Source organism: Magnolia sinica, chromosome 11 (assembly GCF_029962835.1).
Source record: "Magnolia sinica isolate HGM2019 chromosome 11, MsV1, whole genome shotgun sequence".
NCBI classification, from domain to species: domain Eukaryota; kingdom Viridiplantae; phylum Streptophyta; class Magnoliopsida; order Magnoliales; family Magnoliaceae; genus Magnolia; species Magnolia sinica.
The window spans coordinates 2,536,905-2,553,795 of record NC_080583.1 but is presented as its reverse complement, the minus strand read 5'-3'; positions in this window follow the sequence as shown (position 1 = coordinate 2,553,795).

Below are 16,891 nucleotides of genomic sequence, written 5' to 3'. Positions count from 1 at the left end.
TACAAATGACTCAACCAAATGAAAAAACATTAAACGGGTAGCGGTTTGTGTTCAAGTCCATATCTTGAATGGTTAAGATTTCTTTAGGATAGCTATTTTCCACGGTTCATCTTTGATTCCATACATATTGAACGGTTCTGATCACCCATCCAGATGCCTCATCAAAAGCCGCGTAACTTCAAAACTATGCTTCTACGGTGGAATGAACGCGGATTCGCCTGGGGAACACCGGCTTCGGTGCGGGCGTGACCGTGGGGCCCACCTTGATGTATCTGTTATATATCCATGCCGTCCATCCGTTTTTCCATATCATTTTAGTATACAAGCCAAAAACTGGAGATGATTCACATCTCATACGGACCACACCACAGGAAACAGTGTTCATTGAATGCCCATTTTTCGGAAGGAGTGTATTTCTAAAACCACACTAATCAAGCGATCTTAACCATTCAACTAATGGCTATCAAATGGATAATTAAAAGTAACATAGTGAGTGGTCCAAATTCGAAGGAAAAAAGAAAGATAGCTAGCTTTATCTTCTGATTACAATTTTTTGGTAACATACGAGTATAGACCATATATCCATGGCCAATACTAGTCTGTTGAAATGGGACCATTGGATTTTATTTTTTCCTTTTTCAATTTTTAACTGTCCAATAAATATCCACTGATCAGCTATTTAAATAATCAAATCATCATTAATTTAAGAACCCATAATCTGGACAGTTCAGTTTGAATTACATCTGTGCCGAGTGTGCAATTTCTTTTGTAATTATTTGATGGGGCCTGAGTTTACCTAAAGGCCCACAAGGTGGGCCCACCTGAGAAAATCCGTTCTATTGGTCTGATTATGAAGAGGTGGTCCGGTCCCAAGCACGGACAAGCTCTGGCCCGGCAAGGCCCGACTAGGTTCAATACCACCTGATGGATGGCTTTGTACTTCTATTAATATAAGTCCATGGTTTTGAATGAGCTTGTACCGGAGGACCGTCCAGCTTGACCCATTTTGGCGGCTGGTTAATCTGAATGGGCCTAGATGAACCTAGCCAGATATATAGCTCATGGGCTGGTACTGTACAGTCCTCGGACTAGATGGGCACGAGGTCTTTTTTTTCAAAAAAAAAATATGGCCTGGGCCGGGGCCTGGGCCTCATCAACGCTAGCTTGAAGAGAAACGAAAATGAGTTGAGAGTTCTTAGCGTTGGTACGGATCGTCAAGGCCAACCCCATCCGTTGGGGTGGAAATCACCCAGGGCAGCCCATCTGTAGGGACTGGGCTTGGGCCCCTAGGGCCAAATCCAGGCCCGGGACAATGATGAATGGCTTGGCATGGGCTCTACTATTTCACCAGCAGATCAGATTCTATCATTGAATCTAGACGACTAACCCTTTATCTTAACCATTCATTTGATATCCATCAAATAGATGGTTAGGATCGGTTGTGAATTTCAAGCGGTGCTCCCTCCAACTATTATGTATATGTGGGCCTATATATATATATATATATATAGAGAGAGAGAGAGAGAGAGAGAGAGAGAGAGAGAGAGAGAGAGAGAGAGAGAGAGAGAGAGAGAGGTAGGTAGGTAGGTATGAAGTCAGCTAGTTAGGCCACAAGTTATAGTCCATCTAATAAAATACTTCGATCCTGTTAAATGCATGCCTAATCCAACGCATCCAATAGCTTGGTCCTATCACAGGGATCTCCTTGTGTGAAAATGAGCTATATCCACATATCAAAGGAGTAACACCACAGGAAGCGATTTCTAATCACTGATAAATAAATAAAAATACAAGTATAGCCTGCTTGATGAGTAACTATGGATGATTTTTACACAGGGTGATACTTTGTGATGGTGCTAAGCTAATGGATGAGTTGGAAGTAGAGGTGTACGCGAGTCGAGCTGAGCTTTGCCCAGCTTGTGCTCGACTCAGTCTGCTCGAGCCCCAGCTTGTACTCAGCTCAGCTCGGGCTTCAAGATCGGAGCAGCCGCTCGTGTTCGGCTCGGCCGAGTTCGAGCAAATTTTGAGCCGAGTTCGAGCCGAGCTGAATTGAGGAAAGAGGAAGCAGATGGGGTGTTTTTGGAGATAGAGAAGCTAGAAAGGAGCAAGGACGAGAATCTGGTAGAGCTTCAGGAGATGAGGAGTGAGTGGGATGGACTGTTGGAAGAGAAGAAAGATAGGGAGAAATGGTTCGATTCGATGACGGAAGACTCCACTTCGATTGTGATGAGCTTGTTGGTGGCTCAAACAGATCTACAAGAACGGTTTGAAAGAAAGACAAGCACTATATAGAAAGATGGGGAAAACAGAGCTTCACCTATATTGAAACAAGCTGTTGAAATCTTGAAAAGGTTAGTCTTAAGATGGAGAAGAAGAGGAGTATCAGAAAGGTGTAGTTCTAATTATTAGTATTTTTGTTAAAATCTTGAAAAGCTTAGTCTTGAGATGGAGAAGAAGAGGAGCATCAGAATGAGCGCTTGGGTTGGGAATGGGACTAGGGTTTTAATTTTAAAAGGGTATATATACCCTGTACCGAGTTACCGAGTCGAGCCGAGTTTGAGCAGTATTCGAGTCGAGCAGCGGCAAACTCGAAGTCGACTCGAACTCGTTTCAAGCTCCAAAAATCAGCTCGAACTCAGGTCGAGTCGAGCGAGTTACCGAGCTTTTGTTGCTCATGTACAGCTCTAGTTGGAAGTTGCATGCACTTAACAAATTAAAAGTTATTGGCTGGCCCATAGACCATAACTTTTAATCCAACCGGTGGGACCTGAGACTTCTTTATACACACATGTATATATGTATATATAAATATATTTATACATACATACATATATGTATAATACACACACACACACACACACACATATATGATATTTATCTGTGTTGATGCAAAAATCTGGTTAGCTCCTTTAGATCCTTCTGGACCTGCTTACCTGCACAAGGAACGGACAAAGAAGACCTTGGCTAGAGTAGGGGATCCTCCAATGCCCAAGTCAGGAAAGAGATCTAGGTCTACTTGAGTATTGAGAGTTTTAGGGCTAAAGATAGTGCATCCTTTTCACCATTAGAGGTATCTTATTTATAACTTTTAGGAGAGGCAGTGATGTAAAGAAGGAATTTTCCTATTTATTAGATATGTATTAGAGGTGGATTCGAATTCCGGATTAGTAGGAGGATCTTCCGAGATCCTAGGTGAAGATCTCGAGGGTCTGAACGTGTCACAAATATCCTTTGAGATCCTTGGAGAAGACCCCGGATGAATTTCTCTTGGGCTCGATCTAATGATCTAAGATCATTCGAGATGCACAATGGGATGCCGATGTGGTCTTGGCTGACCTGACCTGGGAGTGGTGTGCCGGCCTGGGCCATGAGAACTTGGGTCGTGCTGACCTAGGTCTCGCCGACCTGCATTATACTAACCTGACTACTTAGTCGAGCAGCGGGGCGGGATGTCCCTGAAGAACTCTAGGGATCTTGGAACTGATAGAAGTAGTGCTTTTTCAGGTACTTGGGTAGGTTAGCAGATGTTCCGATCTAGTGACGAGATGCCGAGCTCGATCTTACTTCTTGCTCGGGTATTGAGTATGGGATCGAACCCGTTGTAGTGTCCGACTTGGGGATGTATGCAAAATTCTAACCTGACCTTTAATCATTGGTCGACCTATTTTTCCTATAACAATGCGTGTATACATATATTAAAAGAGGGATGCCAAACAGGGTCTTCATTGGCATTCAGAGCATGAATTAATTAATTAATTTTTAAAAAGGTTGTTTTGCTTGTTTATGGTGTTATGTTGGTGGAAAAGAGCAATCAATCATAAGGTAGGGTGAACCAATCAATACAAGAATTCCCCCAAGAAAATGACATTTCCATATCTTTATTAAAAAAAAAAAGTAAAAAAAAAAAAAAAATCAGTTGAATTATGCTTGTTTGGGTGCAGGTGAAAGCTATTCAACTAACTGCACGCAGCACATCCAATCCACCAACAAGTTAGCCCCACCATGACAGGTAGGCCACCCACACAATACAATATAATAGACAATCATTCAAAAACATCCAAATTCACATAAGTAAATTGCATGATTTACAAGGCTTCCAACTTAAGCCAGTAAAGCGACTCTTATGGATGGTTCAGAATCTTCAGATGCTATAAGCACACCACATAAGGGCTCACAAGCACACAGCCAAAGATAGCTTCTTTTTTTTTTGAAAAAAAAATGATTACTCAAGTCGGTGTTTAGTCAGGCCGGGTTGACTTGAAGACTCGGACGGATCTTTACTTGACTCTGTTTAATAATTAACTAAATATTATTTATAAATAATTGTATATAATAACATTAAAAAAATAATAATAAGGAGAGAAGATGCATGATTGTGATTCATGGTTTAGGGTTTAGGACTGTAAAGCTAAGTAAAACAGAGAAGGACTTTGATACTCCGGCGGTGTGATGATAAGCGAGCACTTAGAGATTAGGTATGAACTGCACGTGTAGTCCACCAGACGATTACAACAATCTGATTCTTGAGGTTTCTCATCGCTGTGGGTGATGATCACCTGATGCATGGATTAGATGGCATAAACAGATTCCGGTGGGCCCACCAAGTGGGCTAATGGTGTCCAAACAGCCCGTGGGCCCCACTTGTGGAACACTACTATAAGACCATGTGATAATTGTATGTTTAGATAAGAGATGGCCTACTTAACAGTGTCTTTTATTTTTTGTAATTTAGCTGTTGATTTCTTGATCTGGACTCTTGATCAGTGGGTCTAATAGAACATGGAAGAAAGAGAACTCTCCTTGAAGAAAAACTTTTAAGTTCTTAATTGCTACAACATGCCACATTAATGAGAAATTCCGTACCATGCAAATGGTGGACCCCAGCAGGAATATCAGATGGAAGATAATGTTATTCCTCTCTTAATTAGTAGGGTACATGATGGGGCAGCCTCTTTTATGGTACATATTGTTGGGAGCATATGAAGGAAAAATCCGAGTTCGAATCATACATACCAGAGAAGCATAAATAAAGTAACTCAGGGAGCACACAATTTTATGTAAAAAAAATTCTTCTGTGAAAAAATCACGGCACAAACTGATGAGCCATCTATTATGAAAATGAAAGTAAAAGAGATACAAAAACTTAATCTTTTTCCTTCAAAATTCTTTATTCGACTTGGCTCCCGTCATTATACCCCAATCACATATTACACTTACACACCCACACACTAAGAGAGCTGTGTGAGCCTCACTGTGATGTATGTCAAACATCAACACTGTGCATTTGATGGGCCCCCTTAAGGTTATAGGATACCCCAAAAATAAGTTGTATACAAAACTTAGGTGAGCCATACTATCTAAAACCATGTGAAGACATGCATAAAATGTATAAAATTACTTGGTGAGTTCACCTAAGTTTTGGATGCGGCTGAAACTTGGTCTAACCCCTCATCCAAGTGGGACGAACACAACAAATGGGTTGGATTTGTGAACCACATCTTGGTGGGTCCAATAAATTATTATGAATGTTTTAATGGGAGGATAACCCCTTTCAACTATTATATGTGGTGTGGCTCACTTAAGTCATGGATTGACTTGATTTTTAAGCCCATGGCCCACCATATAATGGTGCATTTGACTGATGGGGTAGAAGTTAGACACACATCACAGTGAGTCCCACACAGCTCAACCTCATGGGAAGTTCCTACGAGGTCAACTTCATAATACCATTTATATATATGGTGTTATATCCGGATTAGAAAATTAATCATGCAATTATGCAAAACCATGTATAGCTACGATCTAAGCATTGATCAACATCGATCAAGCAACCATTGATTGTCTGATTTCTCATGTTCGATCAATCGAACATGCTTAAGTGTCCAAAGAGTTAGCACGATTTTTTCAAATTGTATTGATCGCTCGAACTTCAAAAGTTGTCCAGAGGCTAATTTAACCTGACTTTCACTCGATTGATCAAACAGTCTATTCAATCAATAGAAATTCTTATTTCTGCGTAGATTGAAGACATCCAAACAACACAAATATCTCCTAAGAGTAACATGTTGAAGTGAAAGATGGACCTGAATGACAAGTTACCTTATAGGGCAATTCAAACCAATGGATCAATGGGCCCCAATGTGGCTGGGGAATATATATTCCAGGTTGGAAGGAAACATTTCTTATTAACCAAAAAAGGCAAAATATTACAGTATTAAGATCTTCCAAATGGGGGTCCATCCTACCAACGGTTTGTATTTTTATACATGTACTAGCTAGACCATGATGTTGGATTTTCTAAAAAGTAAAATAACACTTCACTTTTAAACTTTTTAAATAAATTATTTCATTTATTTTTTCATTTTTTGAAAAACTCAAACATGGGGAACATCCCAACAGCTCATTAGGCAGTCCCCCACTATGCAAAATCCAGCCAATCTGATGATCATGCTTGCCAGATTAATACATAGAATGTGGACAGTTAATCAATTTATCTTGGAGAACACAAGTTATACCCACCCGATGATACTCTCAATGGATCTGATCTAGTTGCCCTCCTATATATACATTTTCATGAGGTTCCAAGTCGTTGATGGGTAGGTGTATTTGGCCCACATAGGCACAAATAGATAGGATGGGACTCTATAAATGTTCAGAGGCTTCTAACGAGGCAGGTGTGGGATGGCCCATGTAGTCAGGAAAGGATGTGTGAAAAGAATACACGCCTACATAGGGAAATGCTCACCTGCACACCGCTTCTCACCGGAACTTGTAAGAACTTTTTGAAAACTCATCTCACTTGATATTAGTCCAAAATCTGAATTGTTCATGTGATGCAGCACCTAATAAAAACCCCAGGGCCCACTTTTACCCGGGTCCAAAACTTTGGTGGGCTATGGAAAAATGAAACACTTTCCTCCCTGGATTTGCCTCTCTTTTGCCATGGCCTACCAAAGTTTGGATCAAGGTAAAAGTTGAGCCCTGAGGATTTCATGGGGGTTTCATGGGATGCTGCATCACGTGAACAGTTCAGATTTTGGGCTCTACAACGGGAGATGAATTCTCAAAAGTTATCCAAGAGTTCCTCTCTCTCTCTCTATATATATGTGTGTGTGTGTTCCCTGTCTATAACTTTAGAATTTTAAACAGCATTGATGACAATGATATATAACGAATGTTAGTAAGTTTCGAACAGGTTGTTATATATGTAAGATCAATGGCCCACTATATATATATATATATATATATATAATCCCTGCCTATAACTTTGGAATTTTAAATAGCATTGATGACAATGATATAAAACGGATGTTAGTAAGTTTCAGACAGGTTGTTATATATGTAAGATCAATGGCCCACAAGAACATAGGTAGTAAATAAAGGTACGGTCTCTCTCTCTCTAACATTCAACCTGCATTTGGTGCCATGCAAATGGTAGGCCTGTTATGAAGATCGCCTTGAAAAGAAAAAGAAAAAAGTCTGATCTGCTCATTAGGTGATCGGCCACACCATTTGAATGAATGGACCATTGGTGATATGGCTCAGCATATATATATATATATATATATATATATATATATATTGGCATGAAATTAAGATGGACCCACATAACCAGTTAGTTAATAGGGAATGCGGCAATCCAAACCATTGATCCAATGAGCTACAGACACTTGCGTTAATTCAAACCATAGATCAAAGGGATCCAATGTGATGGGGAATATATATTCCATATTAGAATGCAACAGTCCATATTCAACAGAAAAGGCCAAAAATATAAAGTATCAAGATGTTCCAATTTAGAAGATCCCCAGTGCAAGCTATCCTTATGGGGTCCATGGAATGTTGCTCATGTTTTTATAACCGTCCTTTTATACTTGCTGGTTGCATTGTTCTTTCTTTGATTGATCATGACTGTTTAACTCTTGTGCTACTAATACCTTTAATGTGGTGAAATGAATGGACAGTTCAAACAACCCAATTAATTGGTTTTCTAGCCTCTTTTTACTTCAACTTGGCGTTTAGATTTAGCATAATGTAATAGTTTTCAGGAAATCATTAAAGAAATGCTTTATAATTCCTTTATAAACCTTATGGGAATGTTATTTAAGGAGGATGGGCCCGAAATAACGAAACGATCACCATTTTCCTCAAACAATGACAAAACATTCAATCCACGGCAAATAAGAGGGGAAAACTTGAAATTGTTATTATGAGATGGTCCAACAACTTCTTGATTACATAACTTATAAAGAAAACTGAAAGCCTATTTGAAAAACAAAATTACTCAAAATGGCAAATTTTTCTATAGGACAATTTTATCAAAAATAGAAATGTCCGATAATACATTATTATATCATTCCTAGTGTTATTACAATCAACTTGGGAAGGCATTTTCTCGCAAAACACTCACCCATAACTTGCCAAGCAGGTTAGAGTAACCCCAAATGCACCGCTACATAAAGAACGATAGATTATACGGTTCATGACAATGTCCAAATCAAAAATTACAACTCTATTACCATTAAATTTTGAATGACAATTTCTCCATATTCAGGATAAATTTCTTAAAACCACTTATTCTCATATATTAGTTACGTCACGCCCTACATAGAACTAGGTCGTTTCTTTTGATCCAGCTGCGCTAGGAATGCTTTTGCAGTCTACTCTACATCAATTATTTTATACTTTAAAAGTGAAAGAAATACTTTCCTCTGATTATTATTTTTTTTATTAATTTTTTTCCTTTTATTTAAATACTCCAACATACCAGCTGACATCCCAACTTCTCATCAAGCAATCCCCACTATCCAGAAATTATCCAATCCAATCATCATGCTAGCCAGACTAACACATGGAATGTGGACAGTCAATCAGTGTACCTGAACACACGTTTCCCAACTGACAATCTTCTCAGCTATTTCAATCTTGCCTTCTATCAATTTTCATGTAGTGTGAAATGGCTTTCCAAAGTAGTTGACAGTAGTAATTGTATATGGCCTACTTAGATGCAATGGATATGATGGGACTACAAATGTTCAGAGAGGCATCTAACGTAGCAGTTGTATGATGGCCCACGTAGCTACCAAAGGATGTTGGAAAGAATACACGCCTACACCTGTATATGTATTTATTGTTCCCTAACTGCCTTGTAATATCACATAGCATTGATGAGAATGATACATTGCGTGATATGAATCTTTGGAAGTTTGTTATGGGTCGTTATATCCGTAAGATGAATGGCCTACCAAAAAATAGTAAATAAAGGTAGCATCTCTCTTACTAACATTCGATCTATGTGTGACATCTGTGCCATGCAAGCGGTAGGCCATTAAGAAGATCACCTGGCAAAAAAGAAAAAAGGTCGGTAAGTTCATTAGGTGGCCCATGCACACCGTTTGAATGAATGGAAATTGATGGTATGGATCTGAGCATACTGATGTGGCCCACCTAGTGAGTGGTTCTGCTTGATTTACTACAAGGGTGACCTTCATGTTGATGCCCATCATTTGCATGGTTGGGATGTCCTAGAAAAGTGGATGCGACACACACCACGGTGGGAAGGCTGGTTTAGCAATCTGAGCCGTCTTTGTTTGAGGCATGTGATCGTAACCATCTAATATATGTGTGAGCCGCATGTGGACACCATCAATTTGATAAATTATTAGTTGATTCATAACCATCCATCTAGATGCTATTGATCCATAACCTTCCATCAATTAATTTGTACTCATTACCCAATGCATACATATTTCTAACATGTAACATTTTAATTTTTTCACTTAAAATTTAAGTCTGATCACAAGAAGTGGTGGGCCATACTTGTTCTTTCAATTTAGCCACTACAAAGAAAAATAAATTGCTTATCTCATCCAACACAAACATTTAGACTCGTAAAAATCATGGTACCTTGCTAAAGATTGTTATTGGATTGCAGCAATCTCTATTCTTGCTCATTCAAATACTCTCGATCCAAACAAAAACGCTTGCCAATGGTAAATTACTTAAGCTATTTATACCTCAGGTAACTTATCTTGATTTCTCCTTATTAAATTGAAGTGATTAAGTAACTTTAAATAATAAAAAATATATACATTATTTATATATATATATATATATATATATATATATATATATATATATATATATATATATATACATTATTTATAATTGATCTTAAACTAAATTCACTTATCTACTGCTCTAAATAGAAAAAACAACTTATTTGGTGGTATCCAGACAGGCCCTTCAAGAATCATGTGGCCGTACCATGTGAATTTGGAAAAATAAAAAATAAAAAATCTACTATGGCCCACGTAAGTTTTATATTGGACTGATTTTTAGAGTGCATGGTGAAATTTTGTGGCACACATGATGGGTGGAGCAGGTTTGATAGACTCTCCCACATGGTGATTGGTTACTTGGTGATGTCCTCTCCCTATGACTACATGTACACAGGCTAGCAGACTCTTTTAGGAGTCATTATCACCTACAACCAGACATATAAACAATATTGTATGTACTTAATATTAAGCAAGACTACCCATGGTCATTAAGGCCGTGTTTGGACGCGCAGATTAGGTGGGAGTAGAGTGGAGTACGTGGGATTGGGTTTTGAAATCCCACCCCGTCCTCCTGCAGTTCTGTTTGGCCAGCGTGGTATTGACGAATGATGGGGGTGGTCTCTGGATTCGGGAGAGGATCCGATGGATTGCAAATCCCATTGACTGGTAGAGGTCGGTTTAGAGCCGGACGAACCGACTTTGTTTACGCACGTTGTGCAGCAAAGGCACAGAAACAGCTGTGTTTGGAACGAGTTTTGGCGAAAGGAGTATCCACACCGTCCATTCTGACTTCATAGGAAGGGTTGTGACCCCCTTTTGGAGATTATGGACGGTTTGGATTACTGATCCGATCACCACCAAGATCGCATAATGGCCCACCGAAGTCGGTTTTCACGGACGCAGGGACTTGCATAATTTCTTACGTTGTGCTAATGGTGGGGCCCATGATTGATGTCTTCAGGGAAATCCACTCCGTCCACTGAATGCACGTCGAAAAACTAGTTGAAAATGTTTGGTTTTGGATTGAATTCGGTGTAGCCCACAGAATCTTTTACTCCACTGTCCGTCCTGCGTTTGACGGTGGAAATCGTCTGTGCCTGTGCATGGGAGGACAACTCTCCATGGGTACCGTCGGCCCCACCTCCTGGACGCATTGGACGGTTCCTATCATCGAACCATCCGTGATGGTGGCCCAATACACGTCCCAGTGGGACCCAGTGCGAACGCTAGCCCATGCCTACCCAAACGCACTATGCTTTTGAAATCTCATCCCGTCCACCCGTCCAAACATGGCAGTAGATGGGCCGATGGATATAGCAATCCAGTGGGATTGCATGTAATTCACTGTCTAACTCATTTATGACATTGGAAGCCGTGTAATCCACCCTAATACAACCCACTCCCACCTAATCCGCGTGTCCAAACACACCCTAAAAGGGCGTGTATACAACAAATCACCAACAGCTAAACATATAATCAATTGTAAGCTGTGGTGAGAATTACCCATTATCATTCAAAGGGGGTGAATATGAGCACCAATCATCTATAACCAGACATAACCAGTTATAGGCAATACGAAGTAGGACAACCCATAGTCATTCAGAGGCCATGCATACAAAATAGAGAACCAATCATCTACAATCAATTGTAAGCACAACTAAGTAGGACTAGTCCTGCATTGATGTAGAGAGGGTTGCAGACACTTTCAAGAGAAGGCCTGATCGTAGGCGGAAATGATTCGGACCGTTATAACCTTAAATCACTCCTATCTCGCAAATCAAAATGAGTTTTTCGACATATTATATATGATTTGGGGGTAGGATAAGTAATTAAGCCAACCAACTCCACTACACCAGGTTGCCCACGCCAGATTTGCAAGATTCCATCATATCAGCGGTCAAAAGTCGCTTTTATTTTCGTTTAGGCCAAATTGGACACTTACTATTTTTGGCAAAAACTATGAAATCTAGTAGGGATAGATGGCTATATAAAATAGTAAGTTTACTATTTATAGTAAGGCATATTTTTAAGGTGTTTAAGTTGGAGTCTAAGACATTTAAAACTACTTCATCCTAAGTTTGAGCTCATTATTTAAAGGCTTGTAATTTCTTTTTCTTTTTTTAATCATCAATCAAATTATTTTTAACTTATTAGGAATTATTTCTACTTTTATCTCCCGTAGATTTGAGAAAGCTCTATGAGGAGTCCAAAGAGCTCCATAGATTTAGAGTAATTATTCGTAAGGGGTCGTTTGGCATCGTGGATTGGAGGGTATTTGAGGGGGTTTCAAATCCCCTGGTTGTTTGGCGGCATGAAGTAACTGGGGGTTTCAACTTCAGAGGGTTTCCAATCCCCTCTTCATGGGGATTTGTAATCCATGGTGAGAGCTTGGATTACACCTAAAATCATTTCAATAGTTGCAGGTGTAACATGTGTGTCACTATACACTATTATTCTATTGGGCACATGGCTCACTAATGATGATTAACACCGTCCAAACATTGCCTATGTAAATTAGCACTGTCCAAACATTGTCCATGTAAATCAACAATTAAAAATCGTTAGTGTAACATCCTGGATTTTCACTGTTTTGGATTTTCAAAAATCCTTGAATTTTTTTTATTTAATTAACTTATAACATTACTTAATGACCATTAGCACTCAATGATAGTTTAAACATGGGTGGTACTAGTAAAGAGTCGCACCAGTCCGATTAATCAGCCATAGGAAGCCAATGAATTCGCGCGATCACTCGAACATCAGGTGTAGTATAACGTCCCGCCCAACCAAAACAGTGTCCTGGGGCGTCCACATAGGATTTGCCATAAGACCGTTCGCTTAAGCCACTCGTACTGAGCTATCACAAATAAATTAGACCAAGATTAACCCAATTGAATAGGTCAGACGGGTCCTGATAGAACCTGGTGCGGACCTCCAAGCCAGATGGCCGTTAACACCTAGCGACAGCTCGTGGAGCTATACCGCGACACGGGAAGGTCAGAAAATTATAAAAATTTAGAGGAGCATAGATCTCACTGGGCTTGGGGACTATCGCGGACCACGAATCCAGTGGACACCCAGAAGTGGAATCTGACACTTACTAGATGTGCCCCACCAATGCCAAAATTGGAATCTGGCACGTGTAAATAAAACTAAAATGTAAGACATTTCAGCCGTTAGATTTCTTCATAATTTACAATGAGGATCTAATGTATTTTTCTACGCCCACCCATAAAATCTGGGTCCCGATCGTGGCACGGTGACCGTTGATCGCGAATCAGACCCGTGCGACCAAACCCCATATCCAATCATCCCCAAATTTTTCATGGCCCTTCATCGGGACATGGAGCACCTATCTTATAAGTTTCATGGCCAAAGGGCCACCAGAACTGCCCCGATTCTCCAAACAAGCTCTAAACCACTCGTTGGCGGGCCACTAGTTCCAAAACTATAGAATAATGTCCGTCTCATTGGGCTTGACGTCCATTGCAGGAATCGAACCTGGGTACTACCCAAAACCGGTCAATTGAGCCGAAGGACGAGTGCATGAGAAGTGCAAATACCCTAAAGGAAGGAGTTAGAACTTAAGTGAATTGAGTTGTCCACTCTTATGCAAAGTTGAGGATTTCAGACTGTCAGTTTGCGACCAAACTTTACCCATGGAGTAAGGATATTTCCCTGCTCATATCCGTATAGCCGTGGCCCTGATCGACTATCGGTGACCGTTAAAAAAACTTCTTATCATATCTGTCGATCGGGCATCCAAATGGCGGGCCGATCATATCCATACGTAGATCATCATTAGGGCTAGCTATCCTATGGTGTATATTGACTTGAACACCCCATAGTGGGCCCTAGAGGCTAGAAAGACCCTCTCATAGGTCTAGTATAGTAAAAACCCAACACTTGGGGCCATTGTCACCAAATCTGGCATTATAAAAGGGCCTCATTTGGGGCACCCCTCTCCCCATACGAATTTGCCCTAGAGAAAAGAAAGAGAGAAAGAGAGAAAGAGGAGAAAAGATGAGAAAAGAGGAGAAAGAGAGAAGGAGAGAAGGAAGAAGGGAGAGAAAGGTGGGCCCAAGGGAGGTGAGATCTAGAAACCCCTCTTCCCTTTGCTTAAGAAATCCCACATTCACAAATACAAGTGATTTTCATCCGATTGGGGAGGTAAGCACTCATACTTTTTGTAATCTTTTATGTTGAGCTAGGATTTGTATGAAATCCTAACATGCAAGTGCATTGTCTTAGGATTCCAGCCGATCAACATCGAGTTTGGCGTTTCTAGGTCGTTTTCCAAGATCTCAACGATCCTTAGGTGCGGACTATTATCCTTAGGTGGCCTAGCACCAATTATAGTTGGAGTTTAATGATTTTGTTTGCTTGGTATGTTGTATGGAAGAATTTAAAGGAACCTAGGGATGGCACGTTGTTGGAATTGTATGAATTGCATGTTTATTTCTCATTAATGTTAATCTTGCCTCTCTCATGATTTAGTGTATGGATGATTACATGCTCATGTTTGGTTGATTTCTTTTTCTCATATGTGTTGCTTCATATTGTGTATGATTCATTGCTCTTATGAATTTGATCCCTTAAGGTGTAGGAAGTGCTTAACTTCCTTACCAACTCACACCACATACATACACCTTATTCATGATATTAACAGTTTGCTTGCTAAAGAAATTTGAATTATATGTTGAGCAACATGAGAACATGGTGTTGAATATGCTTGATGTTACATTGGTAGTTGGCATGCTATGAATCACTATTCCTACCCTTGGGTTGGTCAGGAACATGAGGAGAGTGGAGTTGGTTCCGTTGGTAAAACCACCTTGAGGCTAAACCCATGGGTTTGGGCGAGTGCGTGTGGGCGGCAGTAGTTAGACTACATGGGTCGCTTGTACCCAATGTCGTTCCACCACATACTTGCCTGGGCTCATGCGATTTAGTCCACTGGCTAACCCACTGGTTTGTTAACCTTGTTTGCTCACATATGTATGGAAACTGAAACACCCGACCACCGTTGTAGCCCATCGATATTGGATGGAATATTGATCCACATCTCGTGAGTGGGCATGGTGGAATGAGACACCGTGTCCGAGCTGTCCCCGCTGGGGTGACGCGCCTCCCGTAGTGACCGCGAGCATCCCACATTCAGCACCCCCATGTGCTTGAAGTGGGGATCAGAAAGGGATCACAGATCGCGGGGTCTCGGCCTCACACATTGGGGGCCTTGGCCTCACAAGTTCAGGGCATTTGATATGTGGGTGTATCAGATTCTAAATCTCGTGGATGAATGGACTTAACTAAGAACCGGTTAACATCATCATATAGGTTGGCGACTAGGAGGTCGCATTGAGGGAGTGTTGTCATCCGATCGTTAGATGAAGTCGCTCGAGGAGAATTGTGGTGAGGGCATACATCATATCATCCACCATGCATGTGCATTAATAAGATTAGTTAGGTATTTGTGAATGATTGCTTTTCATTAAATTCCTATTATAACTGATGCTTGTTGCAACTTAAGACTAATAGCACCCACTGAGTTGATCACTTACTCCCACTTTGGGACGGTGTTTTAAAACACCAACCAGATCCGTTTATAAATGCAGGTGATACAGATTTCGTGAAGCCTGGCGACTCGAGTCTCAAGGAGGAGGACGAGGTTTTATAGACTCTCCCACATGGTGATTGGTTACTTGGTGATGTCCTCTCCCTATGACTACATGTACACAGGCTAGCAGACTCTTTTAGTAGTCATTATCACCTACAACCAGACATATAACCATTGTATGTACTTAATATTAAGCAAGACTACCCATGGTCATTAAAAGGGCATGTATAAAACAAATCACCATCAGCTAAACATATAATCAATTGTAAGCTGTGGTGAGAATTACCCATTGTCATTCGAAGGGGGTGAATATGAGCGCCAATCATCGATAACCAGACATAACCAGTTGTAGGCAATACGAAGTAGGACAACCCATAGTCATTCAGAGGCCATGCATACAAAATAGAGCACCAATCATCTACAATCATATGTATAATTAACTATTGGTAATGCTAAATAAGATTATCCATAGTCATTAAGGGGGCATGCATACAAACCGACCATCAATCATCTACAATCAAACATACAATCAATTGCAAGCATAACTAACCAGGACTAGTCCTGCATTGATGTAGAGAGGGTTGCAGACACTTTCAAGAGAAGGCCTGATCGTAGGCGGAAATGATTCGGACCGTTATAACCTTAAATCACTCCTATCTCGCAAATCAAAATGAGTTTTTCGATATATTATATATGATTTTGGGGTAGGATAACTAATTAAGCCAACCAACCCCTCCACACCAGGTTGCCCATGCTAGATTTGCAAGATTCCATCATATCAGCGGTCAAAAGTCTCTTTTATTTTCGTTTAGGCCAAATTGGACACTTACAGTAACAACCCTAAATTTTGGTACATTATAAAAAAAATAAATTAAATATTTAAATAATTTATTTTTAAATAAAAAATAAAAACAAGTGAATAGTTGAGTTGGTAGCAAAATTCTTAATTGAGAGGGAGGTTTAGGGATCAATTCTTGAAGTTGTAATAATAAATTTTTTATTAAATATCATAAAAAAAATTCAAATTCAGGATAAAGGAGGATGTGCTCATCCTATCTTATCATAATTTTCTTTAAAAAGGGACACGGAAGGTTTCTTCATTAAAAAAAAAAAAGATATGAAGCCTAAAGTAAAAGAAAGAGAAAATTCTAAGAAGGCTCGATCAGGTACGTTCTAATCGTTAGATCTTTTTAACTTTTTATTATATTGTTAA